Here is a 24758-nt window from a genome sequence, read left to right on the forward strand (position 1 = left end):
AATTTCTTCCAATGATAGGAGCTATGTTTCCTATAATGCACTATCTTATAGTCACACAGCCGTCTGGTAAAGCAAGAGCAAATATGATCGTCATCATTATTCCCATATCACAGATCAGCAAACTGAGGCTCAGAGAACTAATACAATTGACCTGAGATTGACGAGGTGGCAAGTGACAGATTCAGATGTAGGCCTTTGGACAGTTAACACCTTGCTTTGTTCCCACACCTTGCCAATGAGTCAGTACTAGTTAAAGTTTTCCTGTTATAAATATATGATTTAGGTCGAAGATGGTGAAAGTGTGACATTTGTGTGTGTGTGTGTGTTTTTTTTTAAGACTGGAGATATTCTTAATAGTAGTAATAATTATGCCATTTATTTAGCAATATATCAGTCAGTATAGGCTATATTATACTGTAGTAACAAAAGACCCCCGAATTTCAATGGCTTAACCCAACGAAGTCATATTTCCTGCTCCATTTGGTACACATTCATTGTGGGCAGGTAGTGGGCTCTGCTCATCACAGTTATTCAGGAACCCAGGCTAATAATGGAGCAGCTACCAGATCGAATGTTGTATTCACTGTGCTGGAAGGGTAGACTGCTACAGAGGATCTTGTGACAACAATAAAATTCTTCATCCTGGAATTGACACATCACCTCTGCTTTCAGCCCATTTGCCAAATCTATTCATATGTCCTCTCTCAACCACAGGTAGCCAAGAAGTGCATCCTACCTTGTGCATGAAAGGGTGAGAGTCAGAAATATTTGGTAAATGGAATTAATGATTGCCATTGGCACCCAATAAACAAATAGTTTATATGATACTACAGCAAGCCTGTAAAATAATAATGAGAGCTAATGTTTATTGATTATTACTGTATGCCATGTACTGTTTACCTGGAAGAGCACATTTGACCACCCCATCCAGATAGATAGTATAATTATCTCTGTTTTACAGATGAAGAAATTGAAGTTCACAGAGGTAAAGATACTGCTCAAGGTCACACAGCTAGGAAGTTGTAGAGCCGGTATTTGAATCCAGGCTGTCTTGGCTGCAGAGCCCATAGTATAATAACCCCATTTAATAGACATGAAATGGAGGCTTAGGGGGTGAACCAACATGTTCAAGCTCATCCTTCCAGGAAGCAGCAAGCCTCAATTCCTATACCTTATTATATTTTCTGTGTTAATTTTGTTAGTAGCTACCAGCCATTCCTCCTCACATTGCTTTCCTGTGTTGGCAACTCCACCAGAGGGTCCGGTTTAATTGGTCTGGTGTGCGGCCTTAGCATGAGGATTTTTAAAGCTTTTCAGCTATAGCCACAGTAGAGAGCTACAGCTCTAAGCAAACTCAGTGTGTGAAAAGCAAGCTACCAAAGAAGGCAGATTGGAAATTGATAACTTAATTCACAGAAAACATTCTCAGTTTCTTTAACAGTAGTCTATAAAGAACACTATAGGGCACGGGATGGCAAATTTTTTCTTTAGAGGGCCAGATAGTAAATATTTTTTACTTCATAGGCTATACAGTCCGTGTCCCAGTACTCAACGCTGGTGTAGTGTGGGGGCAGCCATAGATAAAACGTTAAAGAATAAGCATGCTCGTGTTCCAGTAAAACTTTATTTACAAATAGGGTGAGCTGAGTTTGGCCGATAGGCCATAGTTTGCCAAGCCCCATCTATGGTGTCCCTTTAAATGGTGGCCATGTCTGTCCAGAGATTGTTCTTAAAATCTATATACACAGTCACCTTAAATGTTCCCACTGAGCTGACAGATTGTGTTGGTCTTTTGCGTGCCCCTCAAATTCCCACAGATTTTTAAAAGAGTTTTGACTGCTCTCACTCACCTGATAGGCAAAAATCTACTATCACCAGACTGAGTTCTTTGAAGGCAAGGAGCCCCCTGGCATAGTACCTGACTCTTGGGCCTCATTTAACAAATACTTGTTGGATGAGCAAATTAATAAAATAAATAGCATTACTATTTAAAACAAAACAAAACAAAACACTGTACTATGGAGAATTTCAAATGTCCACAAAAAGAGAGAGTAGTGTGGAGAATCTCCACATACTCATCACCAAGCTCCAACACTGTTGAAGCTGCTTGGTTGAGCTTCTCTCACTTCCATTAGAACTAGGACTCTCTCTGCTACACTGTGTGTTGCCATAAACCTTGGTGCTGTGAACAGGGTCAGGCACCTGGTAGGTGCTCCATAAACATGTTTTGGATAATCGAGAGAATAAATGAATGGCAAGCTCGTGCATTAAGACTACTAGCAGGATAAACACAAGCTGTTACATAGACTTGGAAACTTTGTGGGTTAAATTATGACTTCTTCCACTTAAAACCACAAATAGCCGTGGTTTGGTATTTGCAGGGGATATCAAAATCCCTGGAGACCTTCTTATCCCTCTTGGTTCCCAGATCCCACTACTAGGAGTTGGGTTATTGAAAAGACTGGTGTTTGGGGAAACCTGGTAGAATCTTGCAGGTGAAGGAAAATCTGGCTCCTGCCCATCCCAGCAGTGCCCAGGGTTATAAAGGATACCCCCCCGTCCCAGAATCCTTTGACACCTTCTCTCCAGCATCCTGTAAGGAAGGGAAGTGACCACCAAAAAAAAAAAAATCTGGTCTAATTTAAACCCTTTTAAAGTTACCAGACTACTGGAGATCAGTTAAGAGAAAATATGTCGGGGTCTGCTTTGATTTGCAATTTGAGATAAATGTGGGAAACGTGTTTTTGCTTCCTAGGAGAGGATTATGTTGCTTTGTGAGTTGGGTCTTTGTTACTGTTGATTTTAGAAAACTCACTCTTGCTTCCAGTATTGAACGAAAACCCAGCCACACTAAAACCAGCGCAGGAGGTCCTGCTGTCTCAGAAACCCAAAGTATTCTTGTTCCTCTGAACTCCTGGGCCTGGATTCTTGCCTCTTGCTCACCAGACTTTTAAGAGTTCTGCTCTTGGGCTGCATCAACACTACTCTCTTATTTCAAACATTAAAAAAACCTTGTTAGAGTTGTTTAAAAAAAAACAACAACAAAACCTAACTTGATATTTTATATTCTTATATTTTAGGGCAAATTATTCTTTACCATTTGATTTAATGTGTAATGTAGACTGTGCTCAAATAATCTTTATAAATCACCCAGGCGTCTTCATCCAGGTAGCAGTGAACTTAGTCAAATTCAGATTCAGTAAACATGATCATGGTGCTTAAACTGGGAGGCAGAGTGAAATAAATGTATTTCCTATAAATAATTCCTTCTTGGTTTACTTTATCCACGGACTGATCTGTTAAGAGAGGCAGGGTGTTAAGATAATTTTTCCAATGGAAAAACATATGTATAAGTTATAACTCACGGACACTTATATCAGAGGTGTCATTACAGATGTGACTCTGATAACCCTTGAATGGAGGGGTACTTGGGATGAAATCTAGCCTTCCCAAATTCTTAGGTTCACTCTTGGCGCAACTTTGGCCGTGAACCTCTTTCACTGATATTTAAAATATATGTGCTGTTTTCAGGTGTTATATGTTCTTCAAAAACAAATCACTCCTAGGTGGTTAAATCCTGTTTCCGCAGCTAATATCAAAATACCATCCTCCATCCTGCATGCAGTCCCCTGCTGGAAGTTTCTGGTTTGGCTGCCTGAGTGCTCTGTGGTCTAAATATAGCCATTTGAAAGAAGATTACGGCCTGTCCACTTGGGACTGCTAAAAAGCCTTTCACGATAACTCTTGAAAGCCTGATGCCTTTAATCCTTAACTTTAATTTAAAGTAAAGAAATCTTCTCAACTCATATTCCATTTTCCACATTCTCTCCCCCCACCCTGTCTTCCCCTACAAATCTTTTAATTCCCCCCACCCCCTTCCATTATTGAGGAATAAGACTCTTTACAAGTAGCTTCTGGAGCAAGTATGGGCTAAGCTGTTTTAATTTCTTACGAGGATGTTTTTATAGAAGAAAATCAAGTCAACACTCAAGAGTATACACAGCCCTTTGCGGAGAAGGGGAGAATTAATCAGGCCAGAAATTTCGGAATATAAAAAGGGAGAGGAGAGGGAGGGGAATGGGAAGGATGTTTCATCAAACTGAACTGCTCTGGGAGATGCAGAGATAAAAGGATTTCCCTCTCTGAGTGCCTTAAATATTGGCAGGCAGTGGGGTCAAGATTTTTTCTTTTGTTGTTATGGAAAGCCATACAGATAATTAATGCTGTTGAAAGAAGATTGTTCTGTTGGCGTCTGTGAGGCTGGCCCCCCCCAGTCTGGGATCTTCTGGAAAGAAACAAGTCAGGGAAAAAGTTATGTACTGGGGGGAGAGCCTGCCAGTTTACACCAGCAATAAATAACCTCCGGAGAGCAAACAGCCACTGGCTTGTTCCCTGTGGCTGCAGATATTTGATATGGGGACACAAGTCAGTGCGTGTAGTGAACTTTAAATGGAGTGGAAGACCCATCTACCTGCCCCAACCCCACCCCACCGTCCCAGACTTAATTATTAAAGGAGGAAGTTGCCACAGAAGCCCAGGAAGGTTATTCATCGCCTTTGATATTTACAGTTTTTCTTTCTTCCTAGATGAACGACCTCTGCTTTAATTTAATGGGCAGGAAATGTTTGATCACTTCCTTGGTTGTCAGATGCAGCCAAAGGGACTGGAAGTCCTGGCCAGCCCTGCTGGGCCCCCAGGAGCCTTCTGGGCCTCTGGCTGACCCAGTCTGAAGGAACAAGGAAACTCAACAACCCCAGAGTGATGACAGGGATAGTTGACGTTTGCCACTTAGAATGTGCCAGATCTCGTGTACTTTGTATGCATTAGCTCACGTAATCCTCATAAAACCCATAGAGGGTGGTGGTATTTTGGGACCCATTATACAGATAAGGAAACTGAGGTTCAGGGACAGGGGCGAAGCTCACACAGTTAGCAAATACTGGAATTGGGATTTGAGCTTGGGCAGTCTGGCTCCAGCTAATACTTTTTTTTTTTTAATAATCAAGGTGAAATTCACATAACATAAAATTAACCATTTTTAAATGAACAATTCTGTGGCATTTAGTACATTCACAGTGTTGTACAACTATCATCTCTGTCTGGTTCCAAAACATTTTTATTATCCCGAAAGGAAACCCCATACTCATTAGCAGTCATTCTCCATTTCCCTCCTGTGAGCCTCTGGCAACCACCAATCTACCTTCTGTCTCTGTGGGTTTGCTTACTCTAGACATTTTCTGTATGTGGAATCATATAATATGTGGCCTTTCGTGTCTGGCTTCTCTCATTTGGCGTAATGTTTTCAAGGTTCAGCTATGTTATAGCACGTGTCAGTGTTTCATTTCTTTTTATAGCTGAATTATATTCCATTGTACGGCTAGACCACATTTTGTTTTTCCAATTTGTTTCCTTCTCTCGGCTATGGCGACTAGTGCTGCTATGCACATTTATATGCATGTATTTGTTTGGATATCTGTTTTCAGTTCTTTGAGGTGTATACATAGGAGTGGAATTGCTGGGTCATATGGGAATTCTGTATTTAACTTTTTGGGGAACCACCAGACCAGAGTTGCCATTGTTAACCACACACTCTACCACAGCTGGATCCCCCAATACCTCTCAAGTTGTACTGAGTAGTTTCAAAAGGGAGAGAGTGTTGCTGTGTCTTGGGGTACTTATAGCTCTTATTTCTGGATGCAGGGAACATCCATCCATCCATCCAGCTAGCCAGCCAGCAGCCATATTTGTGGTGCTAGCTTTGTGACAGGCACAGTGCCAGATGTTAGGAGTGCATTGGTGAGCACACTCATGGTCCCTGCATTTAGGCTTAGTAGTTTAGAGGGAATGGGTAATGTGAAGTGAGGATGCAAGCTCAAGTTCCTACGGGTACCCCGTGGGTAGGATTAATGAGGGAGGTGCAGCAGACGAAAGGCCCGAGCGAGTGGTGGAGACTGCAGCTGACTCTAGAGTGGATGCCCAAGCTAACAGCTCTACCCGATGGTTGCCAGGCAGGAGTGCAAGCACAGTATAGTCCAATATTTTGTTTAAAAACAAAAACAAAAACAAACCATGGGATCTTGGATATTTGCGTAAAATCTCTGATGTTTAAGATAGCAGAAGCTAAACAAAACATACCTAAAGGGCAGATGAGCCATCAGGTTATGAATTGTGTTAGTCAAGGTTCTCCAGAGAATGGCCCAGAAGGCCATTGATGTCGTTCCAGTCCAAGTCCAAAGGTACAAGGACCAGGAGAGCCAGTGGTTTAAGTTCCAGTCTGAAAGCTGGCAGGCTCAAGACTCAAGAGGAGGCAGTGTGTTTCTGTTCAGATATAAAGGCGGGGGGAGAGGGAGGGGAGGGGAGACAAACCAGTGTCCTAGCTCAACAGTCTTAGCCAGCAGGAGGGTCAGCCTTTTGTTCTGTCCAAGCCTTCAACTGCTTGGACGAGGCCCACCCACATTGGGGGGGCAAACTGCCTCACTTAGTTCAATTCAAATGTTAATCTCATCCAAAAACACCCTCACAGACACTCTCAGAACAATATTAACCTAATATCCAGACACCCTATGGCCCAGTCAAATTGACATGTAATATTAACCATTATAAGTCCAGCCCACGTCATCTTCATACCCGTATGCATCTCCTTAAACCATACTTAATCTCCAAATAAAGACAATAACAAGATAATAAGTCCACCTAACACAGTACAGCCATCGTGCAAACAACCAAAACCCTAGAAGAGGAGGTAAAGCCCTTGAATGATGTTTACTCTTCTCTTGTTCTGGGTCCCACTCAAAACAACCATTTTTTCAGTATCAGCTGGTAAATAGGCTGAGTAACATGCCCAAATGAGGAGTATGTTGACTGCAAAATTTAAAGAGGTCCACGAGGAACTGTGCCCTTTTGTGGGGGGCGGTGGGGATGGGGTAGGTTGCAATAGAGACCAAATACAGCAACTTATTCTTCATCTTGGAAGGAATATCTCAGCATGGCCCACTGGACCACTGGACCTCTGAAATTTCACTGAGGTATAAGATCCCTAATTTTTTGTCATTTATTTCCCACCCTCTGATGCACAAGTTTTGCCAATAGGCCTAGAAGTAGGTGCTACTTCTCGCTCACTAGGTTCTGTCAGCATAATGTTATCACTGTAATGGAACAGTGTAATCTCTTGTGGAAGGGAAAGGAGATCAAATCCTTGCAAACTACATCGTGACATAGGGCCGGAGGCTTGACATACCCGAGGTAGGACAGCAAAGGTGTATTGCTGGCCTTTCCAGCTGAAAGCAAACTGCTTCCACTAGGCCTTATTGATAGATATGGAAAAAAAGCACTTGCCAAATCAATTGTTGCATACCAGGTACTAGGGGATGTGTTAATTTGTTCAAACAATAAAGCCACATCTGGCACAGCAGCTGCAATTGGAGTCACCGCCTGGTTAAGCTTATGATAGTCCACTATCTTTCTCCAAGATCCATCTATGTTCTGTACAGGCCAGATGGGCAAATTGAATGGGAATGTGGTAAGAATCATTGCTCTATGTCTTTCAAGTCCTTGGTGATGACACTAATCTCTGCCATCCCCCCAGGAAGCAGTATTGGTTTTGATTTACTGTTTTCCCAGGTAGAGGCAGTTATAGTGGCCTCCAGTTGGCCTTTCCCACCATAATTGCCCTCACTCCACAGGTCAGGGAACCAATGTGGGAATTCTGCCAGCTGCTGATTATATTTATCCCAATGTGTTCCGGAACTGGGGAGATAACCACAAAATGGGTTCCGGGACCCCCTGGGCTCACTGTGAGACAAATCTAAGCTAAAACTACATTGGTCCCAGATCTTCATTAAGCCCCTACTCTGATTGATGGACCATAATGACATATTGGGTCTGGAATTAATGTCAGTTCAGAAGCAGTGTCTAGTAGTTCCTGGAAGTTCTGATTTTTCTTTTCCCCAGTGCACAGTCACCCTGGTAAAAGGACATAGGTCTTTTTTGGGAGGGCTGGGAGAAAGATGTCGCAGCCTAAGTTTTCAGTAGTGTACCAAGGCCCTTCCTCAAGAGGACTGGGCCTCCTCTTCATACAAAGGGTTCCGGATCTATAAACTGGCTCACATCTGGGAATTAATCGAGGGACCATGACACTGTTTTTATGATTCAAGTTAGATTTGTTCACTTGACCTAGAATTTTCTGCTTATATAGACCAAGTAAAAATTTAGCAGATTTTCCATCTATTTCACTTTTAGGAGCATCTTGATCAGCCAGCCAACGCCGTAGGTCTGGGTGAGTCAGACTGTTTGATTACTGCTTTGATTCTGCTGTCCATTGTGGTAACCATGCCCCCTTTGCCTTTGGCAGTTGAGTGCTACCACTTGGCTTCTGTCAGTCTGGGATGCAGTCACTCCTGTTGCATTTAGGATTCCAAGTTCAGTGTCTGCAGTTCCCATCATGAGGTCTGGCCTACAGAACAGTGGTCACAGAGCTCTTTCAAGACTGCCAGGGCTACCCCGACAAATTTATTTCTTACAGTTGTGGTGAAGGGTGTGTCTTGTGGACACTCCCAGGCAGGTATGTAGGTTTTAAACGACTACTCCACTCTAACGTTCCAGACTTCATGAGCCTTTGAATCCCTTCCTCTGCATTAAACTAAGGCAAGTCCTCATTTCCAGTTCACTTGCTGTCGGCCACTTTTTAGTCCATATTTCAGCCAGCTAACCAGCTATAAACTGTTAGAGTCCTTTAGACTCTCCAAGCTCCCACATTAAATGCAGTATATCTGCTTAGTGAGCCTATATCTGTAAATTCAGCCTGATCCAATTTCATGTCCCTTCCGCCATTATCTCCTATTATCTCATATTCTTAATATCCATTCTCACATTTTCCCCACGGTTTCTGTCCGTATAAATTAGAAAACTCAAGTAGTTCTCTTGGAATGTAGCACACCTCATGGGTTATACTTCGTGTTTCACCTTTCAGGGCCTGCTGGGACTTGAGTCTAGTCATAGGTCTAGAAGCAAAGAGGGGTGGGCCCTGAGGAGAATCAGCTTTGTCCAGAAGAGAATGGCAGCTGCCGCAGAGGAGGCCATTACAATCTCCTCAGACAGTACAAGGTTGATCCCCCGGAAAGGGGTTGGAGAAGCCATTCCCACTGTGGGTGAGGAGGCCTCTTTCACTGGCGCAGAACACAGATTGGTGGTTGCCACCGGCTGGGGGGAGAGGGAGTGGGGAGTGAGTGCTTACGAGGTTTTGGGTCGATGAGAAGGATCTGAAACTAGATAATGGCGATGGTTGTATAACATTAAGAAAGTAGTAAATGACACTGTGTTAAATACTTTAAAATAGTTCAAATGTTAAATTTTATGTTATGTGTATGATTGAAGGAAGGGTGAGGAGGCCGGTATGCATAGGGCCCAGGTGACGACTCTGGCCTTCACTCTGAATAAGCTGGGAACCTTGGAAGGTTTGGAGCAGAAGAGTGAGGTCATGGACTTGGGCAGCAGCTCTGTCTGCCATATTGGGAATAGACTCAAGGGTTTGTGGACAGGAGCCAGGAAACCTACAGGGAGGCTACTGGAGCCGTCCGAGCATGCAGCGAGGGGATGAAACGGCAGTGGAGGTCCAGAGTGGGAAGGGACCTGATTCTCGCTATAATTTAAAGGTCAAGCCAATAGGTCTTGCTGATGGGTTGCATGTGAGATGGGAGAGAGAGGCATCCAGAATAACTTCGAGGATTTTGGCCTGAGCTCTGGGAAGGATGGAGCTGGCCTTCCCTAGGACAGCGGTGCCTGGGAGAGGAGCAGGTGTATGGAGGAGAGCAGCAGCTTAGCTTTGGGGCCGTGGACTCATAGGTGAGTGGGGCTGTCACACAGACCTTGCCAGAGCTAATGGCAGGCAAAGCCTGGAGGTGAGGGGACTAGGCTGCATTCGAGCAGCCCTAGCAAAAGCTGCAGGTGCAGCAGGGCTGGGAGATTTGTGTCCAAAAACAAAATGATGGGAATGTTTACCAAGCCCTCGTTGCATGCGGAGCACTTTGCTTGTATTATCTCATTTAATAGATGCAACAACCCTTTGAGGTTGCTACAGTCGTTAACCCATTTTACAAGTAGGTGTAGAAGGCTCAAGAGAAGTTAAAAGATTTGCCCAAAGTCACCTAGCAAGTAAGTGGCCAGCTAGGATTTGACCTCCAGGAACCTTGCTTCAGGACCCAACACTTACTTGTCAGAGATTCTTGTCTCCCAGGACAAGAGCCAGTGCCTTCTAAGTCAATGCAGGAATTTACAGGATCTCACTCTAAAAAGTCCCAGGTGGGAGGGGAGAGGTCAAGGTTTGTTCTAAGAATCTTGTTTTTAAAGGGTTGTGGGTGTAGCTCAGAGATGGAGGTGAGAGATGTTGGTCAGAAGATGTCCCATTGCTGTCCTCCCTACTCTGCTGACATGATTATCATCACCGTCACCATCATCATCATTGTCATCATCAGTCACTTTGGGGGAAGGGAAAGGTCTGGAAGGGAAGACGCCAAAACACAACTAGAGATTGTCCCTGGGTGATGAGGTTTTTTAATAGCATTTTATTATGGAAAATATCAAGCATCCACAAAAATAGAAAAATGCAGTGAACCCCCTTGTCCTGATCACCTCACGCCAACTATTGTCAGCATCCTGCAGTTCTGGTCTCACTTATGCAGTTATTCCCCTCCACATTTTTCTTCTAGAATATTCTGAAAAGAGAGGTTGTTACAGTCATCAATGGTGGTAGGATTTTGAGTGGTCATTGTATTTGACTCACCTGAATTTTGTAGTTTGTGTACAGAAATTTGTATTTTTTTGCTTGACTTTCAGAATTGCTGCACTTTCAAGGTGCTCAACCTCTGGGCACCTCTGTTTTCTCATCTACAAAAGGGGGCTGCTAGCAGAAGTCAGGGACCTCATATTTATAACATGCTGATGCCAGCGCTGGCACAGTGTAGCTGTTGCTCTTTGCGTTGTTATTGTTGAGGCGCAGGTTCTGCCTTCCGGCTCCTGCCCACAATTTGAGCTGCTTTGCTCAGACCTGCCGTTCTGCTGCCCTGTGGGCTGACACCATGCTGCATTTGGCAGGTATATGCACATTGCACGGTGAGAGCCCAGGCTCTGTGCTACGGATGGGGAGGCCCTGCGCCAGCACCTGGCTTCTCGGTTTCCACGTCTGTGCGTTGAGATTATCATGGCACCCACTCCAGGGCTGTTTTGCACAAATGGAACGAAGTAATGTGAATAAAGGTATAGTACAGTACAGTGCTTGGCATACAGTCAGCGCCCCATAATTGTTGATTGGCATCCTCTCTCCAGGATTTGCTTAGGGTTGAGTATGGAGCCAGCACAGGAATGTGGTGTAAGGCGACCTTCCTTCTGCTGACAGTGGCTGCTGGCCAGTGGAGCAAGCTCTGGCCACAGTTTAGTCAGGTCATCTACTCTGCGATGGGGCTTTGGACAAGTATCTTAACCTCTCTGGATGCCCATGTGAAAGGCTGTAGTCTGGGCCGTTGAAATTTACAGAGGTTGAGGCTCCAGCTGTCGGGACTCCTGCCACCCCCTCCTTCCACCCTTCCCCCAGAGCAGCAGCCACTGCCAGGCAGGCCAGCCCGCGGGAGGGGCTTGGCGTGAGGACCAGCAGATGCCAGTCTCGCTCTGCGCACAGATGTATCTGCCAGTTTCTGATGGGGAAAAGCGATCTGGGAGTCACTCACTTCATTGATAATTAAATTCAAATTAAGAGAGATTTGCATTTATCAAAAGCCTGTTTGACAAGGTGTCACTGTTTCCATCCAGCACCCGGGCACTGGAGAGCCAGCAAGGGGAGGTGCAGCTACGTGGGGGTGGGGAGAGGGTGTGGGTGGAGGCAGGGGGGAGCAGGGAGAACAGCAAAAGGGCTGCCTGTCTGCTCTTCATTAGTACAGAGGGTCATGGCTCAGTGATAAATCGGGTGAAATGCTGTGTGGCTTCGGTCAGACTGCTTAACCTTTCTGAACCTCAGTTTCCCCAAGCAGCCCTCCAAGGAGACGGACTACTACTGTTTGGCTTTCCGTTAGGCAAGGAGTCCCCAACCCTGCCACCCTTCTCGGCTGAATTCTAGGAAGAGGGAGGGCCACAGATCTATGTGGGATGCTGGTGGTGCCCCCGCCCCCCATTCCTTTACCTGCCAGTGCTGCCACCTGCTGTGCGTTGGCTGATAGTAGCTCCCTGCCACCCCCTTTTTCAGGGATTTTGTAGCCTCCAGGAGCTGCATGCCCAGAGATATTCTGTCCCACCCCTCTCTGGGGCAGCCCCCAGCCATTGACTATCTGATTTAGGGGACCCATATCCTGATCCCCTTCCCTCAGTGCAGGACCTCTTGTGATACCCCCCACCCAGAGCTGCCCCGAGCTGCCCCTGGGCTCAGGCAAAGGGTGGATTCTTGCCGAGCCCGCCTCTCTGCCCAGCTCCTTCCCTTGCCCCCACCTGCTTCCTCACTTCCTCCAGCTTCATCCTGAGCACCTTCCATGAGTCACCCGCACAGGAATCCCCATTTCAGGTTCTGCTTGTCGACACTCAGCCCAAGACAGAATCCAACCTGGACTCAAGTCCTGTCTTTGATACCAGGTGAACTCTAGTAGGTCGTGAGCCTCCCTGAGCCGCAAGGTCCTTAGGGGACACACGGGGATAAATTAGGCCCCACTCTATTGATTCGTTTACGAGAATCAGGAACGATTGTGGAGGCAACATTTCTTCTTAGAGGCTCTCTTCAGAGACTAGAAGGATCCTGCTGATCTGAGTGTTCCAAGTGTGCTTGGTGGAAGAAGAATGGAGAGGATTTGGGGAGCAGAAACGAGAGGAGTGTGTGCTAGGACATTTTCTGCCTCCCTGGCCCGGGATAGGCTAAATGCAGGGCCAATGAGGAGAAATAACGAGTGGCATTTGTGGCCAAGAGAACTAACCATATGGCAGAGCCCAAAGAAGGTCTGTGGGGCTGGAGCATTGAGTCAGGATGGGGGCCCAGTGGGAGAGGAAGGTCGCAGGGTCTTACGGTCATGGCAAGGGGCCAGACTTTATCTCAAGTTCGGTAGGGACCATGGGCGGGCTTTGAGTGGGGAGTCCTGTGTAGATTTTAGAAAGGTACAGTGGTTCCCCCTTATCCTTGCAGGGTACGTTCCAAGACCCCTGTGGATGCCTGAAATCATGGATGGTATCAAGCCCTCGCTATACAGGTTTTATATATATGTATATATACACACACCTATGATAAAGCTTAATTTATAAGTTAGGCACAGTAAGAGATTAATAACAATAACTAATAAAATAGAATAATTTAACAATATAGCATAATTAAAAGGGAATGCGCTGTCTCTCAAAATGTTATTGTACTATACTCACCTTTCTTGTGATATGAAACGATAAAATGCCTATGTGATGACACGAAGCGAGGCGAATGAGACTTATTAAGTAAAATAAGGGAGACCTGAACACAAGCACTGCGATACCACGACAGTTGATCTGATAACTGAGATGGCTGCTAAGTGACTAACGGGCAAGGAGTGTATGTAATCGTGGGGACCCTGGACAAAGGGATGGTTTCAAGTTCCAGGAGGGGTGGAGAAAAACAGACGATTTCATTACACTACTCAGAATGGCACATAATTTAAAACTCATGAATGTTTATTTCTGGAAATTTCCATTTAATATTTTCAGGCCACAGTTTACTGTATGAAACTGAAACTGTGGAGAGCGAAACTGCAAATGGGGCGGGGGTCACTACTGTGTTTAGATTTTAGACACCTCGGGAGAGGCGTCTCTCCCTCCACTCTTCGAAGGAGACGTGATTAAGTGAGCGGGCTCTGGACACGGACACCTGTGTCTGCCACTTGCTTGTTCAATAACCCAGGTAAAGTATTTCCCTTCTCCAAGCCTCGGTTTCTTCATCTGTAAAATGGTCGTGTTGCTGTCTTCTTGGGGCAAACAAGATGATGATACAAATAACTAACTTTTGTTGAGCTGCTTCATGGAGAAGAGGGGCCTAGCATGGAGGTAGGAGCTCGAGGAGAAGCTGGGCCCATGATTCAGGTGAGAAATTGTGAAGGTCCCAGTGAGCATGGCTGTGGGGATAGTAGGGGCAGAAGGGCAGGATTCAGGAGATATCTAGGAAGCAGAATGTTGGGAATTTGATGATAGATTGTATGGAGGAGAGAGGGATGGTCAAGCATGACTCCTAGGGTTGAAGGCCTAGGTGAGGGATGGAGAATCTCCTTCCACCCCTTGGAGCCCTCCCGGTGAAGAGGTGGGTGCCCGTGTTGGGGAAAAGTGTAACCCGCACTTGTTGTGTGATTCTGGGCAAGGTACTCCCCATGTCTGGTTCTTAGTTTGCTCATCTGAAAAAAATCACAGGAGTCCTTTCTGCCACTGACAGTCAAAGAGTGGGCTACATGAAGTAGAAAAGTTTCTCTAAGGAAGTGAGGCCTGGCTACAGCAAGAAACACCAAAGTCAGATTCCGTAAGGAACAGTCTGTATCGTGGGTCTCTGGGCAGCTGTGAAATTCCCCTCCCCGGGGGGACCCAGTGATCCAGGGAAGGAGCCCCTGAACTGCTGGTCAGGAAACGGGCTTTTATGTTCAGAAATACTGGCCGTTGAGGTCGTGGTTACTGATGATTATTCTAGCTCTGCATTGGGGCAGAGCCCCCTGGATCCTCAGAGGTGCTCTTCTAATGTGGTGGGAGCTCCTGGCTTTAGCGGATCCATTTCCCCACTTCACCTTAAAGCCAGCCAGTTGCTTCCCCATCCTTGGGAGGCTTTTGTACTGTGGCAAAGAAAATCTGATATAAGAAAATCTGTTATACAAAAGAATGAACAAAGGGATGGTTAGATGCATGCTCAGGCTCTTCCATTCCTTCCACAAGGCTGAGCGTCCCAAGATCATTTCAGATAGGATAAGATTTCAAAAGAGCATTTTCCCCTGAGAAACTGCCTGTTGTGTCAAAAATATGAGACCACCTTCATTCTGCTAAAGGGTTGTCCATACTTACAGGTCTTAGCTGTTAAAATCAGATAGATCTGGGTTCAAATTCCAGCTCTACCCTGAACCAGCTGTGTGACTTTGGGTAAGTCACCTAACCTCTCTGAGACTCCATTTTCTCATATGTAAAATGAGGATATGAACAGAGTGGTTGGGAGATGGAGTGAGGTGGTCATGAGGCCTAACCCAAAGTAAATGTCAATAGTTGGCATTTCTAGTAACTTCTCTGTTCTTTGTCATCTCATTTCGGGTTCAGCTCCCCATCCCTTGCCTTGCCTTGTTTTTCAGTGTTGAGACTTTCCATGTCAACTGTGCTTGCAAAGATGGCAGAAATGAGATGGAAACCCATTTAACAACTTTCTGAACACCTGTGTAGGGCTCATAGGGGCTGGTCTCCCGGGTGGGGGAGTGAGAACTGCAGGTCCGGGAGTCTGTCAGTGGGGGACAGTTGGCGTGGAGACAGGTCTCACTTTTAATACCATAGATTAAGCTGGCGGCAAAGAGATTTTTGGAGTTTTACCTTTTTTTTTTTCCCCCTTTTCATACGTTACAATCCCCTAACCCTTCAAATTAAGAACCCCTTATAGTACAGAAAAAACGTGTACGAAGGGTAGTTTTATTTTTCCGACTGGTGAAGGCAGGTCTTCAAAAGCAGTCAGCTTCCAGCTTTGTGGCTGGGCGCGTCGTCCTGTTTTATATTAATAGGTTTCATCCAGTTGATGTTCTCCATTTATATACAAAACCGGAAAAAATGCCACAGCTAAATATAGCCCCTGCACAAGCAGGCTGAGGTGGTCTGAAGTCAGGGAAACAAGAAGGGTGGGATTGGGTTCTTTTTGCATAGTCAGAGTTGGGCTGGTGTTTCAGGGCTGCACAAGTCCCCGAGGTGACCTCGAGCTGTGTGACCCTGGGCAGGTCATAGTACCTCTCTGAACTTCAGTATTCTCCCCCAAAAGTGGCATTATTTCTCTTTATGATGTTTCAGGTTTGACTTTTTCGTGGCTCAGTTTTCCCACCTTGGGACAATGCCTGAGAAGTGAGTGGGGAGCCTTAGGTGACACCGTGGAAGTCATTTCTCTGGTTTCATTTATTTAGTGTCATCACAAGGGATGGGAGGCGATGGCACATGAAGGGAGACATTCTTTGTTGACCACCAAGCCTTGACTTCTTCGACTCTTAGAATTAAGACTATAATATAAATCCATATTTTAGGTACAAATTTAGGGCTCAGGAGCTTAACCCAACATCCCCCTCACACACGTGCTTCTTGGTAGAGCTGTGCATCCTCTTCCCTTTAAAGGACAGTCTTTTGTGGTCTTTAAATGTGCCTGTCACTTACTTGTTCAGTAATCTAGATAAAGTGCATCTCTTCTCCGAGCCTCAGTTTTCCCATCTAGAAACTAGGCATGACACCATCTCCTTGGGCTAGATGAATTAACACAAATGACTAACATTTATTGAGTACTTGCTCTCTGTCCAGTCTCACCCTCATCATCATATAAGTACGTAGGCATCTAAGAACAGCCCCGTCAGAGGGGAGAACTCAGAGAGGTGAAGTGGCCTTCTTCAGGTCACACAGCAAGTAAATAGAAGAGCTGTTACTTAAACCCAACTCTGAGCAATGTCAGAGTCTATGTTATGTGACCTCCCAATGAATGTCAGGGTCTCAGCTCCATGCCTGGTACTTAGTAAGCACCTAATAAATGTCCACTACAGTGACCATGACAAGAGTGGTGATGACAACAGTGGGCGACCTTCGCTTGTGAGGAGGGGGACAGAATGTAGGATGGATTTCCTGGTGAGTTCTATCATGGACTCATAAATTCCCATCAGATTTCCAAAAGGGAAGGTTCATGCTGAGATGAACCACATGCAATGTACAGCCTTCCCATCCAAAATAAAAGGGATATATTTATATATACACACGCTTACACTTTGATATCTCAGAAGCCAGGCAGAATATTGTAAAGCAATGTACAATGGCATAAAATATCGCCCCAATTTAATCCATCTATCTAGTGTTCCATCTAATTACTATATTAGAAAAGTCTTCAGACCATGTATTGAACATTATAAATGGGAATAAAATGATTCTGGTAATGGCTTAATAAAACAGGTGAGGTAGTTCCGTCTGTCTGCCTGTATCCTTGGACCATGGCCAGATTGATTTGTCAGGGAAGGGGAAAAAAAAAGAAAGAAATGGGCTTGTGTTGTTGCACTTTGGAGATTGTCTCCATTAGGGGCCTTTGATTTTATTCTTGTTTTTTCCTTATGAGAAGTGGTTATTGGTTCCTTTTGTTAACAGCAAAATATGTAGAACTGATGGAAAAACTGACAGCAGACGTTTCATATTTTATAAAGCCGCTCCCGGCTTGTAATTTGCCGGTTGGGATGAATCAAGGAACCCTGAAACTCCTGGTGAATTTGCAGCCGATGACTGCAGTCATGTCTGAGGGCATGTTTAACCACTGAGAGTTAGCTGCTCTGAGAAGCTGCAGCTGGAGGAGGTAGAAATAGGGTTAAGAAATTCTATCTCAATTCTTTGGGGCTGGAGTTGACCAGTCTGAAGGGATCTGTGCCCTTTGTGCATCAAATCATCTTTCTTCCGTGTGCCTACATAGGTGTTTGCTTTTTTGGCATCTCTGAGGCTTTCTGTGTAGATCAAAAAATTACTTGTCCCCTTCCCTCTTGTGCCCGGAGTCCCCACCCCCTTTCCATAAAAGCTGCCATTGCTACTGAGACTTGACAAATCCCTGCCCGAATTTGTTCCTGTCTCTGGAGCTGGTATCCAGCAACCTGCGACAAGCAGACCACACTATCAGTAGGTGTGTATCCCTCCCGCTTCCGAGGCTCTGTGTGTTACAGAGAAAAAGAACCCCTTCCCAGGTGACATACGTTTCTCCAGCCCCCAAAATTTAATTTCTTGCTCCGAGTAGACTAATATGCGGGTGTCGGAGGTTAAATTCCAGTGCACCAAGGAGGTGCCCATTCTTCACAGAGCCCTAGCGTTCTCACCAGGCGTCATCCACGTTGTCATGGCTACGTGGGTCCAGGACCCCAGAGATGGAGCGCAGAATTAATGGCAGTCCCGAGTAAAGGATTCCTGTCTTGGCAAGGTTGATGGATTACATTGATGTACCATTTGTCATACTGTAATTGTTCTGGCAAATGTAATACCCACTAGTATAAACATTGTACTGCTTTGCTAATAAAACCCAAAATAGGAAGAGAAAGGATGATACAGTGTTAGGCTCACTTAAAGAGACAATGCCTCCTTTCCAAGTTGGAGCCCACTTCTTCCTGAGGCCTCAGCGCCCGACGACTCCATCGATGTGCATGTGAGTGCTAATTAGCTGGCCAGCACCCACCTTCCTAGGATAGGTGGCATGGGATGTGTGTGCAGATATATTCTCTGATGGTCTTGGGACTCAGTTTCTCTCTCTGTCAGCAGTGCCCATGATTCCTCTTGAGGGTTTCATCAGTTGGGCTGGGGATGAGTAGCCAAAATGTCTTTGCATTTCCTTGGCACATGTTTGGTGTCTCTGATGGAACTGTTTGTCTCAATTGACTTAGCATTTAAGGCTCTGCTGTAGCATGGACACTGCCTCCAAGGAGGCTTCCCTGACCAGTCCTGCATTCTCCGAACGCTTACATCTCTCAGGCCTGTGTGACTCAGAGTGAATACACCACATCACTACCTTGTGCCTATGCTTCTTTGTGGTCCCGCCCCTCTTAGATCATGAGATCCTCAAAGGCCAGGACTGTACCCTAAAAGTCTCCCCACTCTTGGCCCTGGTTATGCCTGGAACGGTATTTGGGACACAGAAGGTGCTTAATGAATACTCTGTGAATTGCTGACTTATTAGCCCCTCGCCGGCATGAGAGACTTACCTGAGCAGCCTTATCTGCCCTGCCTCAGTGCTCCAGGGCCTCAGACGTCCATCCTGCCTCTCGAGCCCTATTCGAGCTGCTCGCTGCAGAATCACAGCACTCCAAACGAGGAGACCATGTGTTCTTCACTCTGCTGCATTTCTCTGAGAACACCTTAGGTCACATCCCCATCCTGCTCATGTCCGGAGTCCCAGCACCCAACTTGAGATCTCTGAGTGCTTAAAGATGAATGAGTGAATGAATAAATGAATGAATGCCCTAACTTCCCACCACCCCCAATGGGTTGAGCCGTGCTTGAATCCTTTTTTCAGAGTGGAGCTGTTGGTAAAATTCTTGGGCCTGTTTAAAGACCTTTATCTGACTGCCTGAGTGTGGGGGAAACGTGGGCCAGGGAAGCAGCTCTCTCTTGTCGCTGATTGAGGTTGTGAGTAAGTTGGGTGCAGGACTCTCTGGGCACACACCTTCTTCCTGTGGAAGAGTTCTGTGCCCCTGGGATAAGCAGGGCACAGTCTCCTCTCCTGTTGGAATCCTAGGGCAGGATGATATTGGGGGGAAGGTCCGGGGCAGCTTGACCTTCATCTTCCTTAATCGCATCTCCCGGCCTCAGGTGTGTGTTCTAGCTCTCCCAGGAGATCTTCTGAGCCATAAACATTTATCTTTTTGACCACTCCAACTACCTTCCCCAGGGTGATCAGGCAGAAGGGCTCCTGCCGGACCTGTGGCCTCATATACTATTTGGCCAGGCTTTGCTGGCTTTCGTGTCTTAACGTACGAGTTCCCTTTAGTTTGTCTGAACCCCCTGTCTACCCTTGTGGGGTCTAGCCAATGATCCCAGTGCCCTCTGAGGGTCTGCTCCTGTAAGGAATGCACTCAGCTGCAAGTAACTGGAAATGGTGCCTTAATCTAATTAGATTTACACAGTTATTTATTTTTAAATAGACTTCATTTTTAGAACAGTTATAGATACACAGCAAAATTGAGCAGAAAGTACAGAGAGTTTATATATGCCCTCTGACCGCACAAAATTCATGTGTTGGAGTCCTAACCTTTATCTTTAAAGGTAATTAAGTTAAAATAAGGTCATTAGGGTGAGCCCTAATCCAGTTTGACTGTTGTCCTTATTAGAAGATGAGATTAGGATAGCTATACATCCAGAGGGAAGACCACATGAAGACACAGGGAAAGAAAGATGTTCCTCTACAAGCCTAGGAGAATGGCCTCAAAAATGAACTCTGCCAACACCTCCATCTGTAACTTCTAGCCTCCAGAAGTGTGAGAAAAACCATTTCTGTTGTTTAAGCTGCCCAGTCTGTGGTACTTTGTTATGGCAGCCCTAGCAATCAAATGCAGATGGTAGGGGAGCGGCCGGGGGTGGGGCGCGCTGAGATAGTTTTGAGTGGCCAATCTGAAGCGTTTGTTTCAGGTGGATCCTCTTGTTATCCCATTTTACAGAAGACTCATTAGAGTCAGAGAGGGTCAGTAACAGGTCTGGTTCTATGTGGCAGTCTAGCGTGATGGTCAGAGTTTTCACTGCAGTCATCTCTAGGTGTCCATTGATGAGTGAATAGATATACAAAATGTGGTCTATCTATACAAGGGAATACTCATCAGCCTTCAAAAGGAAAGAAATCCTGTCACATGCTACAGCATGGATGACCTTGAGGACATTATGCTACATGAAATAAGTGGTCACAAAAGGACAAATATTGTATGGTTCCTCTGTATCATACTGTGATTGACACCTAGAGGAGTTAAATTCACGAAAACAAAGTAAAATGATGGTTACCAGAGGCTGGTCCCCTAGTGTTCATTGCATTATTGAGTTTCAGTTGCAAGATGAACAAGTCCGGAGATGGGTGGTGGTGATGCCACTGGACACTACTACTACTAGTAATAGTAATCGGCGCTGCCCTGCATGCTTGACACACATCGTCTCGTGTAATCCCCACGTCGAGACCGTTAATAAGGAGGTAAGGACACTAACTACTAAGGTTTAGAGAGGTTAAATCATTGTCCAAGATCACAAAGCTAGCAGGTGACTGAGCTGGGCCTTGAACATGTCTGTCTAACACCCAGTATCCCAGCCATAAAACCCTAAACTGCGTAAGACTTTGATCAATAGCGTCAAGGTCGAACTTGACACTATTGACATTTTGGGCTGGATAACCCTTTCTGGTTAGTGGGGGTCCATCCTATGCATTTTCGAGCATTTTGTAGCATCCCTTGTCTCCATTAGATGCCAGTAATACACACTTTGCACACACACACCCCCTCCCTGCAAAGTAAGATAACCAAAAATGTTTCTAGACATTACCAAATGTTCTCCAGGAGGCAGAATCACCCCAATTATCCCACTGATGTAACCAGGGGCCTCCTGACAGCATAGAAGAAATGGGGCAGTTGCTGTCATTCTCACCAAGGTGGATTCGCCAGCCTGCAGATAGCAGATGTTCATGCTGCTGCTGCTGCTCGTAAGCTTGTGAGTGCTCACATTTTAAAGGCACATCAATCCATGGAAATTAGCTTGTGTGTAAAAGATCATTTGAGGGGAAGGGTAGGAGGCACAAATGCTTTCTTTGCCTGTTGACAGGATTTTTTCACAGGAGTGCCTCCACTCCCCTCACCTCTCACCTTTAAAATGCCCAGACGGGTTGAACATCCATTTTGGCATAAGGCTAGGCACACCCTGACTTGTAGCTTGAATAATGATTATTTGTAAGATGGTTCATATTAGCAGAAAAATGTCCATGCAGGTTTGGGTAGGTACTTGGTCCACACACACAGTAGAATTATAGCCTTTCAGCTAAAGATGTCTAGGACAGTTTGTTGGTTAAATAAGGTAAGCAGTAGAATGGGATCCCATTTTTGAGAAAAATGCTACTCTTGAGTGTACACGTTAGTTAACACATAGAGAAAAGCCCAGAAGGGTGGACCCCAGAGTGTTCCAGTGGTTTTGTTCACAGCTGTAGCCCCCGTGTCCTGGCACCCAGTAGGCGCTTAGTCATTATTTGTTGATAGCTGAGTGCAAAGTGGAAAGATGGGGCTGTCAGATTTTTTTCTTTGCGTGTTTCTCCATCATTTGAATTTTTTATAATGAGCATATATTAACTTTGTGGTTAAAGGGAAAAAAAAACATTTCCCTCAAAGAAATTTTTTTAAAAAATGTCTTGAACTTGCTTAGCTCTTCCTTCTATAGAGCTCAAAACTCATGTTCCCATTTTGCCAGAGCCACGCAAAGAAACAAGGCTGGTGTTTTATGATCCTTGCTCAGTCATGCATTGATAACATTGGACTCTTGAAGAAAGCTGCTGCTTTATTTCTCTGTTTCTCTCATTTTGGTTTTTCCCTTGGGCTTTTGGAGTAGAAAAAAAAAACAACAGATAATGGCCGTGAATGGGAAGGCAGTTTAGGGAAAGGAGTAGGGGCCTGGAAGATTCAGTCTTGCTGCTGCCCCAGACAGGAGGCAGAGGCCTGGACCAAATGACCTCTTGGTGGGAAGGGAGCTCCCCTTCCTGTGACTTCCTCCTCTGGTGGCTTCGAGATCCTTCCAGAGCTTCCTGGGCTCTGGGAAAATCCTGGGGACATATGCAGGTCAGAGAGCAAAACTACAGACTAGATTATTTGGGGGAGCAAGTTTTCAAGACCACAAGGATACAGTGATGGAGGGGGGTGGAGAGAAAAACACCCCAACACCAGCCTTCTGATTTCTAAATATTCCAAAGGCCTTTGAGTTTATACAATTACATCTCAAATGTTTTTTAAAGTTTAGAACTGACCTGATTCATAGAAAAAGATAAACACCCTTCTTGTGTTTGGAGTCATATGTAATTTTTATCTCTTGACCTTTAAATGTAAGCAGCAGTAAAATGAAGAACTATTGCAGTCATTTAACACTCTGGCTGTACTAACTGGTTCCTGCCTGAGAACCGTGGTTTTAAATTGGCTAATGCAGAATACTTGCAGAGCTAATAATAATTCAGATTACTCCTGTCAGCTATTCCGGTTTCATGGGTAATTTAGTAGTTGAATAAATTTTTAAAAAAATTCATTCGTTACCATGCACTGTTATGAATCAGTAGATGGTTTACCATTGGCAGCAGTAACTGTAAGAAGATTTAAATTGCTACTGAAAAGGATTTGAGTGAAGGTAATGTTTTATAATGTTCTAAGCCATATGCACTACTTTCAGGCCTCATCAGTTTTACATTGATTCCTAGTGAAGTGTTTAATTGCATCATGAATGCAATATAATTCAGTTCTTTCTGCTAATATGGTATATATCTCAAAGTGATATACAGCACTGACAGGGAGAATTCACAGTTTTGTCCAGATTTGGGAAGGCAGTGAGAATTGGGCGCCTACTGGATGCATGGGGGGCAGTTGCCAGAAGGGGTAAAAGCTGTAACTTGGTGTCATCTTGCTGAGACTGATGGTCAAGGGGTGTTATGAGCATGTGTGAGGAGAAGTGGACTCTGTCTGTCACCAGCTCTGAATGCTGACGGCCAGGTCTGGTGCTCTGGGCCTCCCCTAGGCGGGCAGGGAGATCACCTTGCTGGCTGAGCCGATGCAGAGGCTGGGCAAGGCACACTACCACCATCAAATGCTCATGGATTGAGTTTGGTCATCGCATTAGCTGTTTCCAGGTGGTTATCAAGAATTAGACTTTCTGTTGCTATTCATTTAGTCCTTTCGTGGATTATTTATTGAGCACCAAAGAAAATGGTGTTGAAGGGGGAAACTATTTCTCTTTTGCTTTTTCTTCTCTGCATCTCACAAAGCATCCCAAGGTTCAGGGGTATCTTTGCTGGGGTAGGCCACTGGATTCTGTTTTAAGAGGCATCTCTGGCTACCATTCCTCCAGGTAGAAGGATTTATCTTTCCACATTGCAGTGTTTGAAAGCAAAACTCATTCTTGCTAGCATTCATTCATTTATTCACTTATTCATTCAACAAATATATTATGAGTCAGGCACTGTTCTAGCTCCTGGCGATATAGTGGTGGACAAATAAGCCTGCCCTTGTGGAGTGTCTATTCTAGTGTGGGCAGACAGACCATAAACAGATATGTAATTAAGAATACAAATTAGCTTCAGATACTACTGATGGCCACATTCCAATAGGATCCACTTGATAGCTTGTTTCCAGCTTTTTAAAAAGTACATCTTAGTACTTTTCAGGCTGCCATAACAAAATACCATGGACTAGGGGTTTAATCAACAGAAATTTGTTTTCTCATAATTCTGGAGGCTGCAAGTCCAAGAACAGGGTTTCAGCAGGATTGGTTTCTTCTGAGGCCTCTCTCCTGGGCTGGGAGAAGGCTGTCTTGACGTTCACAAGGCATTTTCCTTCTATGCAAATCTGTGTCCATATTTCCACTTTTCGTAAGGACACCAGTCACATTGGATTAGGGCCCAACATAGTGACCTCATTTCATCTAACGACATCTGTAAGGACCTTATCCCCAAATCAGGTCACATTCTGATGTCCTAGGAGTTACAACTCCAGCATATGAATTTAGGGGACACAGTTCAGCTCATAACACCCTGTGTAGAGGGAGTGTGTGTGTGTGTGTTTGTGTGTGTGCGCGCGCGCGTGCATATGTGTGTGCACGTGTATGTGATTGTGGCTGGTGGATGGGTACTCTCAGTGAAGGGAACAAGAAAACAGTGTTAAATGCACTCTAATCAGAGGGCTCATTCTGTCAACCGCCACGAGTGATGTGAAAGTCAGACCTGCTTGTCACATCAATCCCTTCTCCAGCAGGACCTTAAAATCAGAGTTCATGCATTTTCAGATATCTGATTGTCATGCAGCCACAAAGCATAAGCCCGGGCTTAGGGTCTCCCCCCACTC

The 24758-nt window shown here is 45.1% G+C and overlaps 1 protein-coding gene across 11 annotated transcripts in view; it reads left to right on the forward strand.

The window, feature by feature from the left end:
• The window catches only part of CUX2 (cut like homeobox 2), a 330271-nt gene that overhangs the window by 142120 nt on the left and 163393 nt on the right, over positions 1 to 24758 (forward strand). For 3 of the 11 annotated variants that reach the window (XM_036221780.1, XM_016149698.2, XM_016149696.2), the window contains exon 2: positions 8239 to 8275. The exons of 7 other annotated variants lie outside the window; for them this stretch is intronic. The gene's annotated coding sequence lies outside the window, so the exon portion shown is untranslated. Of the gene's footprint in view, positions 1 to 8238; positions 8276 to 11888; positions 13215 to 24758 lie in introns of those variants that run through there. One more of the 11 variants, XM_016149694.2, reaches the window with a different exon arrangement.

Source organism: Rousettus aegyptiacus, unplaced genomic scaffold (genome assembly GCF_014176215.1).
Source record: "Rousettus aegyptiacus isolate mRouAeg1 unplaced genomic scaffold, mRouAeg1.p scaffold_m13_p_5, whole genome shotgun sequence".
NCBI classification, from domain to species: domain Eukaryota; kingdom Metazoa; phylum Chordata; class Mammalia; order Chiroptera; family Pteropodidae; genus Rousettus; species Rousettus aegyptiacus.